The sequence below is a fragment of the Ambystoma mexicanum genome, chromosome 12 (genome assembly GCF_040938575.1).
Source record: "Ambystoma mexicanum isolate Mex_15411 chromosome 12, UKY_AmexF1_1, whole genome shotgun sequence".
Taxonomy (NCBI): Eukaryota; Metazoa; Chordata; class Amphibia; order Caudata; family Ambystomatidae; genus Ambystoma; species Ambystoma mexicanum.
In genome coordinates, this window is record NC_090936.1 from 612,060,700 (window position 1) to 612,073,350 (window position 12,651).

General features: G+C 45.2%; 1 protein-coding gene across 6 annotated transcripts in view; it reads left to right on the forward strand.

Annotated features, from left to right (window-relative positions):
• Window positions 1–4,848: 4,848 nt before the first annotated feature.
• Window positions 4,849–12,651, forward strand: part of CTNND1 (catenin delta 1) — a 478,107-nt gene continuing 470,304 nt past the window's right edge. For 3 of the 6 annotated variants that reach the window (XM_069629030.1, XM_069629031.1, XM_069629032.1), the window contains exon 1: window positions 4,849–5,284. The gene's annotated coding sequence lies outside the window, so the exon portion shown is untranslated. The remainder of the gene's footprint in view (window positions 5,285–12,651) is intronic. The other 3 variants (XM_069629034.1, XM_069629033.1, XM_069629036.1) reach the window with 2 other exon arrangements.

Below are 12,651 nucleotides of genomic sequence, written 5' to 3' on the forward strand. Positions count from 1 at the left end.
ACCAAAACCGTTAAACCCAACACTCTGTTACCACCAGCATAACCTAGAAGCCACGTAACCTAACTAAAGAAAAGATCCTACCGTTTCTAGATGTTCCTGCCGTGAAACCTCCATTCTCCAATGATCCCCTTGTTCTGGCAGAATTATATAACCTCATTATAAGAAGAGCAGTTGACTCCATTGCTCCCCTAGAAAGAAAGAAAGCAAAAGGAAAGAAACATGCCAACTCATGGTACACATCGTAACTCCTGGAACTACGCACTGCGCTGACCAAGTTTCAATCAGATCCTGAGAACTCTACTCTTGATGCTTACAAAACACTGCCCACCCAATACAAAAAAGCCATCACTCTAGCCAAGTCCACATCCTCTAACACTAGAATTGCGAATGCCAGATCGGAATCCCAAGAAATGTTTGCCATCTTCAAGGAACTGGCTACCCCAGCCCCTAAGACATTGTGAAAGACGAATCCTGGTGCTTGAGCATCCAAACAGCCATGCTCAACAAAATACAGCTCCTGCAGAGCAAAATTAACTCTCACTTTAATGCCCTGCCTAAATCTGACCTGCCCTTCTCGCCAACAAAAATTTCCCACAGTAAGGATAAGACGCCCTTCGCCTTCAGAGATGTGTCTGAAACTGAAGTATTAGCCCTCCTTAAAAATATAAAACCCTCCAATTGCAAAGGCGACATCTGCCCGGCCAAGCTCATCAAAGATTGCGCAGACACCCTAGCACCATTCCTGGCAGCATTCATAATTGTCTCCTTCGCGTCCGGCACTGTCCCGCCTAAGTTCGCCCTCTCCTGAAAAAAACATCCTTAGACCCAGCCTCACCTAACAATTACAGACCCATCACCACAGTACCATTCCTGCAAAAAATTCTAGACAAAGTGGCATATATTCAAATATGGATAAAGGCAAGATAGGGATGCTTATGCTACTGGATCTGAGTGCAGCGTTTCGATCTGGTAGATCACCAACTGCTCCAACAGGTCCTAGAAAAGGTAGCTAACTGCTCAAAGGAAGCATCTGCATGGCTGGCATCCTTCCTGGCTGATAGAGAAGCCAAAATTCAATGGGGGGAAAACTCTCCATGGCAGCCCTTATAAAGTACGGAGTCCCGCAGGGGGCTAGTCTATCCCCGCTCCTCTTCAACCTGTATATGAGATGTCTGTGTGAGGTACTGGAAGGATTCGGAGCGTTTTTCACAAACTACGCTGATGATACCCAATTAGTGGTTGAACTAGATGGGGATTACCAGAAGGATAGCACAAAATATGCGTCACTGTATAACATCATTGAGAAGTGGATGATGAGTAACTGGATGTGCCTTAACAGCAAGAATACATAGTTGATGATATTTGGAACACATCAAGCACGAGCTAAGTTAGGGCACGAATATGAGTCTTTTGTCATCAAGGACACCCATATACAGGTGTCAGGGCAGGTAAAAACTCTTGGACTCGTCATGGAAGCATCGCTGGGTGCTGATGCTCAGGTGCATTATTTACACAAGAGCAGCTCCTATCATCGCCGCCTACTCAGAGCCATCCGTCTTTTCTTGAACGAGAAAAACACAGCAACTATTGCAAGAGCTATCATACTGTCCTACTGTCCCGCTTGGATTACGGCAATGCTCTTATGCTTGGGGCGAGTAAGAACTGCATGGAAAAATGCCAGGTCATAGAGAACAATGCTGTTAGAATGATACAAGGAAAATCCAAGAGTGAAAACATCTCAAGGGACAAGATAGCATTGTATTGGCTAAAGATTGAAGACTGGATCCATTTCAAATCTTTAACTCTTGTACACAAGTGTATTTTTGGCACAGCACCAGAATATTTAAAGAAAAAAATCATACAATATCATCCTAATCGAGCATTGAGATCAGAGGCTCAGGGCAGGATTTCAATGTTATCACATAGATGAGCAACTGGGCTGGGCAGGACTTTCCCCGTGCTTGCAGCAAGGGAATGGAATAAACTCCCTCTGGCCCTTAGACTTGAGCCCAACCATATGGCCTTTAGAAGGAGTCTAAAACACATGTCTTCAAGTGATCGATGGTCACCATGAGTAGGGAGATCACTACCAGTATAGGGTGTTATGTCTTTTTGCAGTAACCCAGTTTTATGTGATGCGCCTCGATGCCTGTGGGCATTCAGCGCTTTATAAGTAAAAAAAAATAAATCCAACATTTCCTGGAAAATAGCATTCTACGTAAGAGGCAATCAGATTTCCGCCCAGGTAGTGGGACAGGATCGGCCCTACTAGATTTAAAGAACCAGTTAGGGGAAATAATGGAGGAAGGCAAGCCAGCGCTGCTCCTCCTCCTGGATTTGTCTGCAGCGTTTGATCTTGTGGACCATAAGATACTCTGTAGACAACTCTTGAACTCAGCCCATTTAACTCCTGAAGCCACCTCTTGGATCACCTCCTTCCTGGAAGGGAGAGCCTTGAAGGTGTTCTCAAATCAGGCCTGCACGGAACCAACCACCATCCACTGCGGAGTCTCACAGGGCTCCTGCACCTCACCCACACTATACAATATTTTCACCCTACCCCTCTTCAACAAGCTGGACATTCTTGGCATAGCATACACAAACTATACCGATGACACACAGGCCATCCTCCCACTCTCTGGCTCATATGAAAAATACGCAGAAACCCTGTGCAAAACCTATGCCACCATCCAAGCCTGGAGGGCAGCCAATGGACTGTGTCTTAACGGGAATAAAACTGAAATCCTCCTAGTAGGCCCCAAGAAAACGCTCAACAAGCTTGACAAACAATATAGCCCCTTCAGCAGTGACAACACCCAAATTACTGTCTCACCAGTAGTTAAAATCTTGGGGGTATACATCGACTGAACTCTATCCATGTCATACCAAGCTAGCGCCATTGCCTCCTCGGTTGCCTTCACAACGAAAATGATCAATGCTGTCAAACCAAACTTATCCACGCAGAACTGTCTCTCCATAGCTAGAGTAACTATTGGGGCTAAACTGGACTACCGTAACGTCCTATTTGCTGGCACCTGGGCCAAAAATCTCAACAGACTACAAATCATTCCAAATAATGTGCTCAGGGCAGTACTGAGCATTCCCAAAAGGGACCACATCTCCCACGCAAGGCGTAATGCAGATTGGTTCCCGGTCAAAGAACACTTTTTTTACATGTAGAAGTAGGGCTGTGCACGAAGAATGCCTGTAGTGTCTGCCTTGCAGTGATGATGGCCACTGGGGCAGGCCGTTGTCAGGCCGTAAATCGGCTAAGAGTCGAGGCTTTGGAGTCAGTACTCTATATTCTTTCTTAACAGAATATGGTGCTTTTAAGAAAAGCGTTTCTCGTTTTACAAGGATCTCTGAATCGGGCCCTTATGGTGTCTGCGTGTTCTCCAGTGCTGCGAAAATGGTTCCACCAGTCCTCTAATGCATTAATGACAGACACATTTCTAGTCCTGCGGCTTGATTTAACAAATCATCATTAATAGTGCGTAATCTAACGCTAATTTCTGCATGTAAAATGAACAAAGAAAATCCAGAATTACTTTAATGAGACCCCGAGGACTGGAAAATTGCTGTCTGTTGATGCTGAGTCACCTGACCACCATTTCTACCACACTGTAATCAGCGTAAAGGAGGTTTGAAGCCTGGCACACTTTTCTAGCTATATTATAGGGAGCATGGCAACGTGAAGTAGAAGCATGTTGCAAACACCTTTATTCAGACTTTTAGACTTTGCGCCTGCATTTCCGACTTCTTCCAGTAGAGGACAGCTCGGCACACATGATTCTAGCCCAGTCCGTGAACTACTTAAGTGAAAGCCTCCGACCTTTTTTTTTATTTTATTTATTCGTTCGTTTAATCCCCCAACATTTACTTGGACAGTGCAGGGGAGTCACCGTGGCCTCCTTCAGGGCAAATCGCTGAGCAAGCAAAGTATTTAAAAATTCTTCCTGAAGCCGAGCGGGATTGGAACTGTCACAAGAGAACTCTCCCAAGACCAGTGGCGTCGCAAGGAATCAAATTTAGGAGGGGCACAGAGGGGGGCACAGACAAAAGTAAGGGTAGAACAGGGTCACTGCTCGTTTTAGGTAGGGGGGTACAAGGGGGGGTTACAGGGTTTCACAGGGGGGCGGCCCCCTCAGCCCTCCCCCCCAGTGACGCCACTGCCCAAGACCCTAAACATGTTATGCCACTGTAAGACTTGGTCTCTTTCGAGCTGGTCCTTGGTCCCTCCGCGGAAGTAACTGCGTACCTGTTATGAAATATTCTTAAATCTGTATGTCAAATTTTAGATTTTACTGTTTTTCATCCTCTTTTCTCCTGCCTTCGTGCAACATTTGTTTTTTTTTTGGAAGGACAAGCAGTATGAAAACCCATTTAATGTATTTGTTTGGGTGTGGCAAAAGGGTTACCCCCGCTTCTCGTTTTGTTTGTACTCTCCCTCCTCCCTTTCTCCTTCCTGGTATGCAAGGTGTGTCACCCGCTCACCCCTCCTCTCTGATAACAACTCACAGACCCACTGGTACAACTGCAATGCCCTCGTCTCCCCTTTATTCCATCCTGTCTCTGTTCCACAAGGGGGGGGTGGGAGGGGGGGGGGGGGGGGGGGGAGAGGACCGCATATAACCACAACCTTAAACGTAAGCAGATACATTGTCCCATGTTTTTGCACTGCTTTTGTAAAGTTTTGCTTCTCATCTGTCTCTGTACAAGCCGGGCTCCCATTGGCTAGTCCGGGGCCCCAGTTCATAGCAGCTTCCTAGTGGCTGGCTGCCCAGGGTGACATCATCCCAGGGTGAGGTGACCCTCCCTCCCCCTCCTTCCCTGCCTTTTTCCCGTCTCATTCTCAGCTTTTTTTTTTCGTCTCTCCTCCCTCTTCCTTGGGTTCAACTTCCATTTTAGGTGCTGGAGCTCAGAGCAAAGGCGTAAGCCCTTCCCCCGCCCCCCGGAGCGTCCTAGAAGAGACCCCTGACCCCCTACTGCTACCCCCACGCCCCCCCCCTCGGAAATCCTTCATTTTTGGGTTATACTCCCACCCTTTTGTCCTGCTCCGGAAGTGGTGAGGTTCAGCCTGGGGTCTTGCTTGTGAGCTTTTTGCTCCTCTACTGGATTTTTGTGTTTTCTTTTTTGCTTGGATAGGACAACGAGCGCAAGTGAGATATTTTGTTTTCCTTTTTTCCTCCACTTCCTGGGGTTTGGTGATACTTTTGGTGGATCAGCAGCGGCATTAACTGCACTTATTACCTGGCAGGAGAGCGACACTGATTGGACCTAGAAGGTGAGATAGCGGTATTGTTTTTTCAATAACCCCCCCCCCCCCGAAATTGTTCAGTCTAATTTGACAAAGAAATGGATTCGCACGGCACCTTTTGGTTTTTGATAGGGACGGGTTTATTTGCACCTCTTTCGTGACTTCTAAAAGTCGTTGTGTCTTTCCGGGTTTATTTCACGCTTATGTATTTCTTTTGTTGGTTTAAACACGGATTATTAATTTTTGCGTTGTTGGTTATTTACCTGGAGCATACGAAGTGGTCGCATGTGCCCCATTTCGTTTGCTGCGAGATGTGTGTGTTTGTCTTTGAAAGTTTGAGGGAAGATCTACCCCCTTCTCCCTCCTCTGGGTGTGGGCGCTGCTCCCTTCCTGCCAGGTAAAAGGTAGGTGTGTACGCCTCGCACAGTTTTCAAAATGCTCTAACCGCCAAGAGATGTGCAGCCTTATTGTTTGCCCGGTGTGTTGTTGTGAGATGTATTTATTTTTCGCAGGCACTGTTGATTGATCGTAGTTAACAGATTGTCTTTGTTTGCAAATTATGTGTAAAACTTTTTTTATTCTAACCTGAATATAGGTGAGGTTAAGTCATTTGATACATGTGCTCGCTTTTTTTTCTCCTCGATCGGAGTGAAATTCCGGAGGCGTTTCTTTTATCCTCTAAATGATTTTCGTTGAATAATTTCTAATCTAACGAATTAGTTGTAATTAGTTGCAAGTGCTCGTGTGGCATTAAAACTATGCACCCCCCCCCCTTTTTTTTGTTCTTTTGCAGACATGCATTGCACAGGTGTGGAAAGTTTTCGGCGTGGGGGTGTGGCGCCCCATGAGGCCCCTCAGGTGTGAGGGGTGTCATTTTTCAGGTTTACGTAGGCTGGCTGCTGGTGGTGTGGGCCGCGATGAAAATTATACTTGTAACTTAATGGGTGATAATAAAAGACGCTTCCTCTTTAAACAACATTTTAGGTGACCTGGTGAAATGCGAGTTTTATCTTTCAGGTAGAGATTGGAGCATAGAACGATCAAATACTGTGACATTCATGGGCTAAGTAGCTACTAAACGTATGTACTGCCATTGCTGATGTATTCATTGTACTATCCTGACTGAAAAAATAGGCTACTAGAAACAAAGTTCGTGTATTGAAATGGTTGACACCTGGACATATAATAGTAATGCTAAGCAAATGATCTACACAAGCCAAAACGGTTGCCTCTGCCAATGCTTGTTATTAAGAGGACTTCAGGGAAGGACACTTATACTACTCAATTTACAGCTCCAATTAAACACCCAGAAGACGAATTTGAAATAGTACTGGCAGGCCCCTCGAACGCAACATTTGATGTTAATGATTTTTAAAATGAACTCTAGGAGATTCCTGGAGAATGTTTTTGCGAGTGGGCAGGAATGGCCATATGGATTATTATGGTCATGGGCAGGTAAATAACCACCCCTACACCTACAAGCCGTGTGCACCGTGAATACAATCTCTCTCCTAGCTGTACTCCAATGCAATAATTGTGGCTTTATAGGGGAATGTAGTGCCATCTAATAGCCAAAGCTAAACAGGGTTACACGTTTTGCAATTCATGACTCGGAATGAACAGCTCTAGGAGTAGAACTTGAGCGTGATGTTTTGGGGGAAGATGTGAGGTAAATGTGTTTTTTTTAGCATACTTAAACTGCAGAAGAAATTATTGCTGTTCTCCAGGGGTACTGGGAAGACGATTGGTTCATGAACTTCTACTTAGCCCCACACTTCTATCAAACCAGCAGTGATCTCAATCCCAAAACTGAAATGGGTAGAACATGAATGGTACACTTCCGTTGCCTCTCTAAGCTAGTATAGGCCAAGGGCAGGTTAAATTGATCTTCAAGCTGGTGTGCACTTGAAATAACACGTAAAAAACAGTATTACTGTAGACCCCCCCCCCCCAAAAGAAATGCCCATGTAATAAAATGAAAACATGTTTATTTAAATGTGGGGAGGGGGTGCAGTATTGCAAGACGAGCAACCCAACCCTTTAACAGTACATGCAAATAATGCAGAATTTTGGGGGAACCAGCGCACTCGTTAAGATTGGGGTAATACAGGTAACTTGCAGCCCTGTTCATAGTTTTTTTTTTTTTTTAAAAAAACACGTACTTAATTGAAGTGGTGTCTTAATCATCACTAAGGCCCTTAAAACCAGGCTAGCGTGACAGAACCGTTGTGGTATACTTACTTTTTTTTTTGTAAAAAGAAAAAAAAAATTCTCAGGACTTGATAGCCAGCCAGTTCAGCAGACAAACCCTGCACTTTAACAAATGGCACATAGACTTGAATGAAACTTGTAAACAGGTGCTGCGTATAGCCTCATGCTTTGGATTGAGGGTGTCTCTGGGTTGATTCAACTGTAGTGGTGAGCTGGTTTTAGTGGGCCTAAAGATGCACGACTGTTCGACATCGATTGGATCGAAGGTATTGTAGAACAGGCAGGTAGTGGTTTTTCAACGGTTCTGAGCATATAAGAATGTCAAACCGAATGTCAAACGCATATAGGCTGGGTCTTGTAGCTGTTTGAAAAAGGTTTTGCTTTCCGATAACTCCTAGAGTGCCCTGTCTGCAGGAAGTTTAGAAGGGGCACATGCAGGAGTTGGGGCCTAGGGCCTAAACTTTTCTAAATTGGCAGTCCCCTTCTTCTGGTGACCATCCCCATCTAAGCTCAGCTACAGTCCCCACGCCTTCTCATGCCTGTCTTATCAGAGGCTTCAGTAATTATGCCCTTGGTGTGACTTGCCCATTATGCTGGCAGAGCTCCTGGCTTCCTGCCCTATCCCCTGGGGGCAGGCCCTGTTCCTCTGGGGAGGCGTGAAGACTTAACCAGAGAACAAAGACCCTCAAGGGCTTGGCCCAGAAACCTGTTGAGTGAACCCCAGGCCAAGGCAGTAATACACAGTATCTTGACAGTTTACAGGAATCGCTGGGAACTAGGGGGACATCAAATGACATAAGATGGTTTTGGCAATATATACATTTATTTATTTATTTTTTATCATAGGCTACTAGAGCAAAATAGTTACATTTTTGTTCTATATTTGAATTTTTGTTATGTTCAACACCTTACAAGTTTGAAAAGTTCCAGTTAAAAAATGTTTTCAGGACAGGAAGGTTGAGTTAGACCAGCGGTTGGAGAGGATGGAATACGTGCAGGAAAACGGGTATACTTTGAACCTATTTTGGAAAGTGGTCATGGAGGTCACAGAGCAGTGTTCAATGCTCTGGGTGCCCAGTGGGTAAATGCACGTATGTTTGCAGAGTGAAATGTTTCTCCTTCTGCACCCTTTATCAAGCCTTTTGCCACACCTGTCCCCAATCAGAGTAGGTGCTGTTTTTTTTTTTTTTTTCTGTTTGTGGTTCCCTCACTTTCCTCGCAACTGTTATTGTTGCAACCGCTGTCCCCGAAAGGTCCACCCAGTCTGTTGTCCCACAGCTGGGCAGTAAGCAATTCATACAGTAGAGGGTAGTACCTCAAATCCTCTGTAGCCCTTCCCAAAAAAGAAACTGCAATTAAAACACACTAGTGTATGTTATTTTCTTGGTAACATGTAACGAGGACACCAACCCTGACCTAACCAGTCCCCAATGTGGGCGATGGGTTACATTGGCATAGATTGGTGGAGTGCAAACCTATAGTATGGGATAGAATAGTTTACTCCTAAATACCCAGCAAAGCCTAGTGCAACTTAGCAAAACCACACTGCAAAGGTACCATGTGCCAAATAAGATATTCGATTGGGTGTTAGGACGAGGATTCGATTGGGTGCTAGGACGAGGATTCGAGGCTAACTTAAAACAGACCGAGAAATACCAAGTCACATTTCATGACTAGGCGTTTCACAGTTTCTTGCCTTTGGCATTCCTCACCTCCACATAGGACACCTGAGGAAGTTAAGGCTCAAGATGTTTTATTAGTCTACGACATCGGCCAATAGTAGGAAGTTTTGGACTTTATGATTTGTAATTTCAATATGTCGGTACGATCTCCATGTCCCTTCTGTGCTTAATGGAGGTAAGAGCAATGGTATGTGCAGACTTGTCATCCCTGGGGCTACACTGCAAGCTACTTGCCAGCCCTACAAGTCGCTCGCCCTCTCCATTATATACATATACACAGCACACCATTTCTTACTTGCTAAGAGTCCAATATCATTAGCCAATGGCTGGTGGCAAATGCACATTTTGAGGCGGCAATTGGTGTACATTTTGATCTAGGAACTATCAGTGTTACAGTCTGTGGCAGACACTGTAGCTTACCAAAGTCAATGACATTAATGGCCCTCGCTTCACTCGGGCTGTTATCTGGGGCCGCTCCCCTGGTGTTGCCCGTGGAATGGCTACATAACGCCACAATATTAAACTCCAGTAGTGTTCACGTTTGTTCAAAGTAGATGTATCAACGTGGCATCCCTACTGAAGAAATTTAGTTCATCACATGACTACACATAATTGTATGTCTGGGTTGTCAACACACATCAATGGAGACACATTCAATGTAATTTCATAGGATCTGATGTAGTCTCAAACAACTCCCATATGTGAAGGTCTTCTGTACACAGACCCACCAGGGTAAACTGTCCCTGGCCGGCGGACGGGTTGCCAGAAGAAACCCTGCCGACAACCACTACCAGCAGGGCTTCATGGACTTTTACCATGCCTTGATCTATTTGATGGGTATTTTACGCTGAAAGTATTTACTGCTGCAATTTCTTAATGTAATTCATAAATCTGGTGGTGATCACTGGTTAAACTCATTAACATTCCTGTTTTACCTTTACTTGAAGTTTTTCTTCTCTGCCTGCAAGTAGCAAGAGTGGTACAATCTTGAGTAAACATGCCAAATAAGGAACCTCATGTAAATAAACCCGGGAAAGCTGTAACATAATCCTCTGGGGAGAGAGAGAGGCTACTTTTGAATATAAAAAATGCCTTTGATTTTGAAACAATAAAAAGTACTCTGGTGCGTCTTAATGCAACTGTTAGGTCATCAAAGGTAGACTTAAAACGGAAGCCACAGGAATGTGCCAGCATACTCGCAATCGGACCGTAGTAGTATTTACGTATCTAATGAAGATTCACTCAACTGTGCAATGGGCCTCGTGGTAGCCAAGTATGGGTTCATACGATTTCAAATGCTTGGGGGGGGGGGGGGGGGGGGGTTCGAGTCTGGCTGTGGTGGTGGCTGTGAGTAAGTGCTGGGGTTCTCCAACAGGGACCAGAAGCTCCAAGGGGTTGAGATGGTTTGGGGGAAAGAGGAGTTGGGTTGGTGTTTTATGGCAGAGAGAAATATGACTATCTTTAAAACAGTTTAGCATGAAGCAGCGTAGAGCCATCCAGTGGTCGATAGAGGATAGGCAGTTGGTAATGTATTCTGACCGTGCGTAGGGTAGGGAAAGGAGAAGAATAACCGAGTACTGTCTGCAAAGAAGTGAATCCAAAGGAGGACACTTTGCGTAGGGAGAAATTTGGCCTAGAGGGTGTGTATAGGATGAAGAGGAATGGGCTTAGTAATGGTCCGCGAGGAACACCCCTGGGAAGAGGTGCTGGTGCCCTTTTGAAGAGAAAACCCATTAGAGTACCATGTCCTTGAAGCGAAGGAGGGACAAAGTTTGGGGGGGGGGGTGAACCACAGTGTCAAATGCAACTGTAAGGTTTAGACTGAGGAGAATGGAGGCGGGTTGAAAGTGGTGGGCATTGGTTGGTCACCTGTTGATGTGACTGCATGCAGTCTCTGGTGTGTTTGGACCAGAATCTAGGTTGAAGAGGGTTGGTGAGTGTTTGTACCTTATGTGGTGGCAGCACGCCCTCTGAAAGATTTTTAGAGTGGTAGGAAAAGAGACTGGTTTGCCCTGATTGAGGGGGTTTCTAGGAGTAGTGCGACTCTGGGTGTACTTGTGCGAGTGGTAAGAAAATCTCTTAATCTCCTGTCCCCTGTATGCGTTCTGTTAGTTTGTGGGGAGCCTCTTGGGGCTTGCTTACATTGACTTACACAGACTATTGCACACCACTGCATCCAAAAAGCTTGTAAAAACATAGCTCTTCGACAAATACGACTGATGTTCTTACCGACTGTACTTGCTTACCTGTAATTCTGTAACAAGCGCCATGATACTTAAATGTATAAATAAATGGGCACAGTCGCTATGGTAAAGAGTCCATGGCTACTCAATAAAATGTATCTGGGGGCTAGATAACTCTTTCCCCCTCCGCTCCCATCACCTCTGCAGGTCTGTGGATCAGTGCTCTCCAGTCTGACTTTAGTCTAATGGGGCAAGTATAGTATAGTCTGTAGTGCGAGGTGTTCTAAACACCTGGGATGATTGTTAAAACTGGTTTCTTAGGCAGTGGAGTTTGAGGTATTCACAGACTTTAAGGTTTTTTTGGTGCTTGATTGGCCTTATCTTTGTTGCAAATGACAGGAAAGTGCTGCAGGACTATTGCCATTAGTTGCAGACTTCTAGATTTGTAGGTGCTAGGGAATTGGTGAATTTGACACAGAGTGACGTTGCATTTATAAGGGTAGTGAATGCATGGAACAACCTGCAGCAGAATTTGTGGCAAACCTAATGGAGTTCGGTGTGTGGGGGGGGAACCGGGCAATGGCACAGCTTGCCAGGGTTCATTAAAGGGCAGGTGGGAGATGGAAAGGCCTACTTATCTGCGTTCAGATTCTAGGTTTTTTGACATTCTGGTCCTGTTCTTGGTGCACTCCTTCACACTCTACCTTCTCTCAGCAAAAACCGGCCCGCCGTTTCTTTCCCCCTTGTATGCCCTGCAACGCTTCTCCTTAAGACCTGATACCTTTCCACCTCAACTTGATACATGGAACCCTCAGGGTTGGAAATTGCTGGGCACTATGTAGCCTCTGCTTGTAGTCTAGATTGGCCTGACACTTTTGGACCTCTGTGCCACACCCTGCTCTTTTCCCTGCCAACTTGTGCCTTTTTAAATATACCTTGTGACATTCACTGTGTTTGTAAATGTGCATAAAAGGTCATTGGAGAGCATTGGTAACAAATGGAGAAAGCATAATTCTTTTTTTTTTTAATGAAGAGAATTGTAAAGTTTGATCTTGTGCTCAAGCTAGTTTTTGAGGCATGCTGTGCATTAGCTCGTCATTGTCTGGAGGTAGTCCCTGCTCCTGGGTGGTGCCTGATGCCAGTGAGCGCCTTTTTAGCTCTTCAGCTAATCCTTTTCTACCCATGAACCCCTTATCTCAGCTCGCCTACTCTACCTCTTTACACCCCACCCTTCCAACAAAGTACGGGAGTTTGCAGTAACGGCTTCAGCCTAAATTTTCATTTGATTTTTTAAGCACATTCCAGGCCTGGCTCCCCC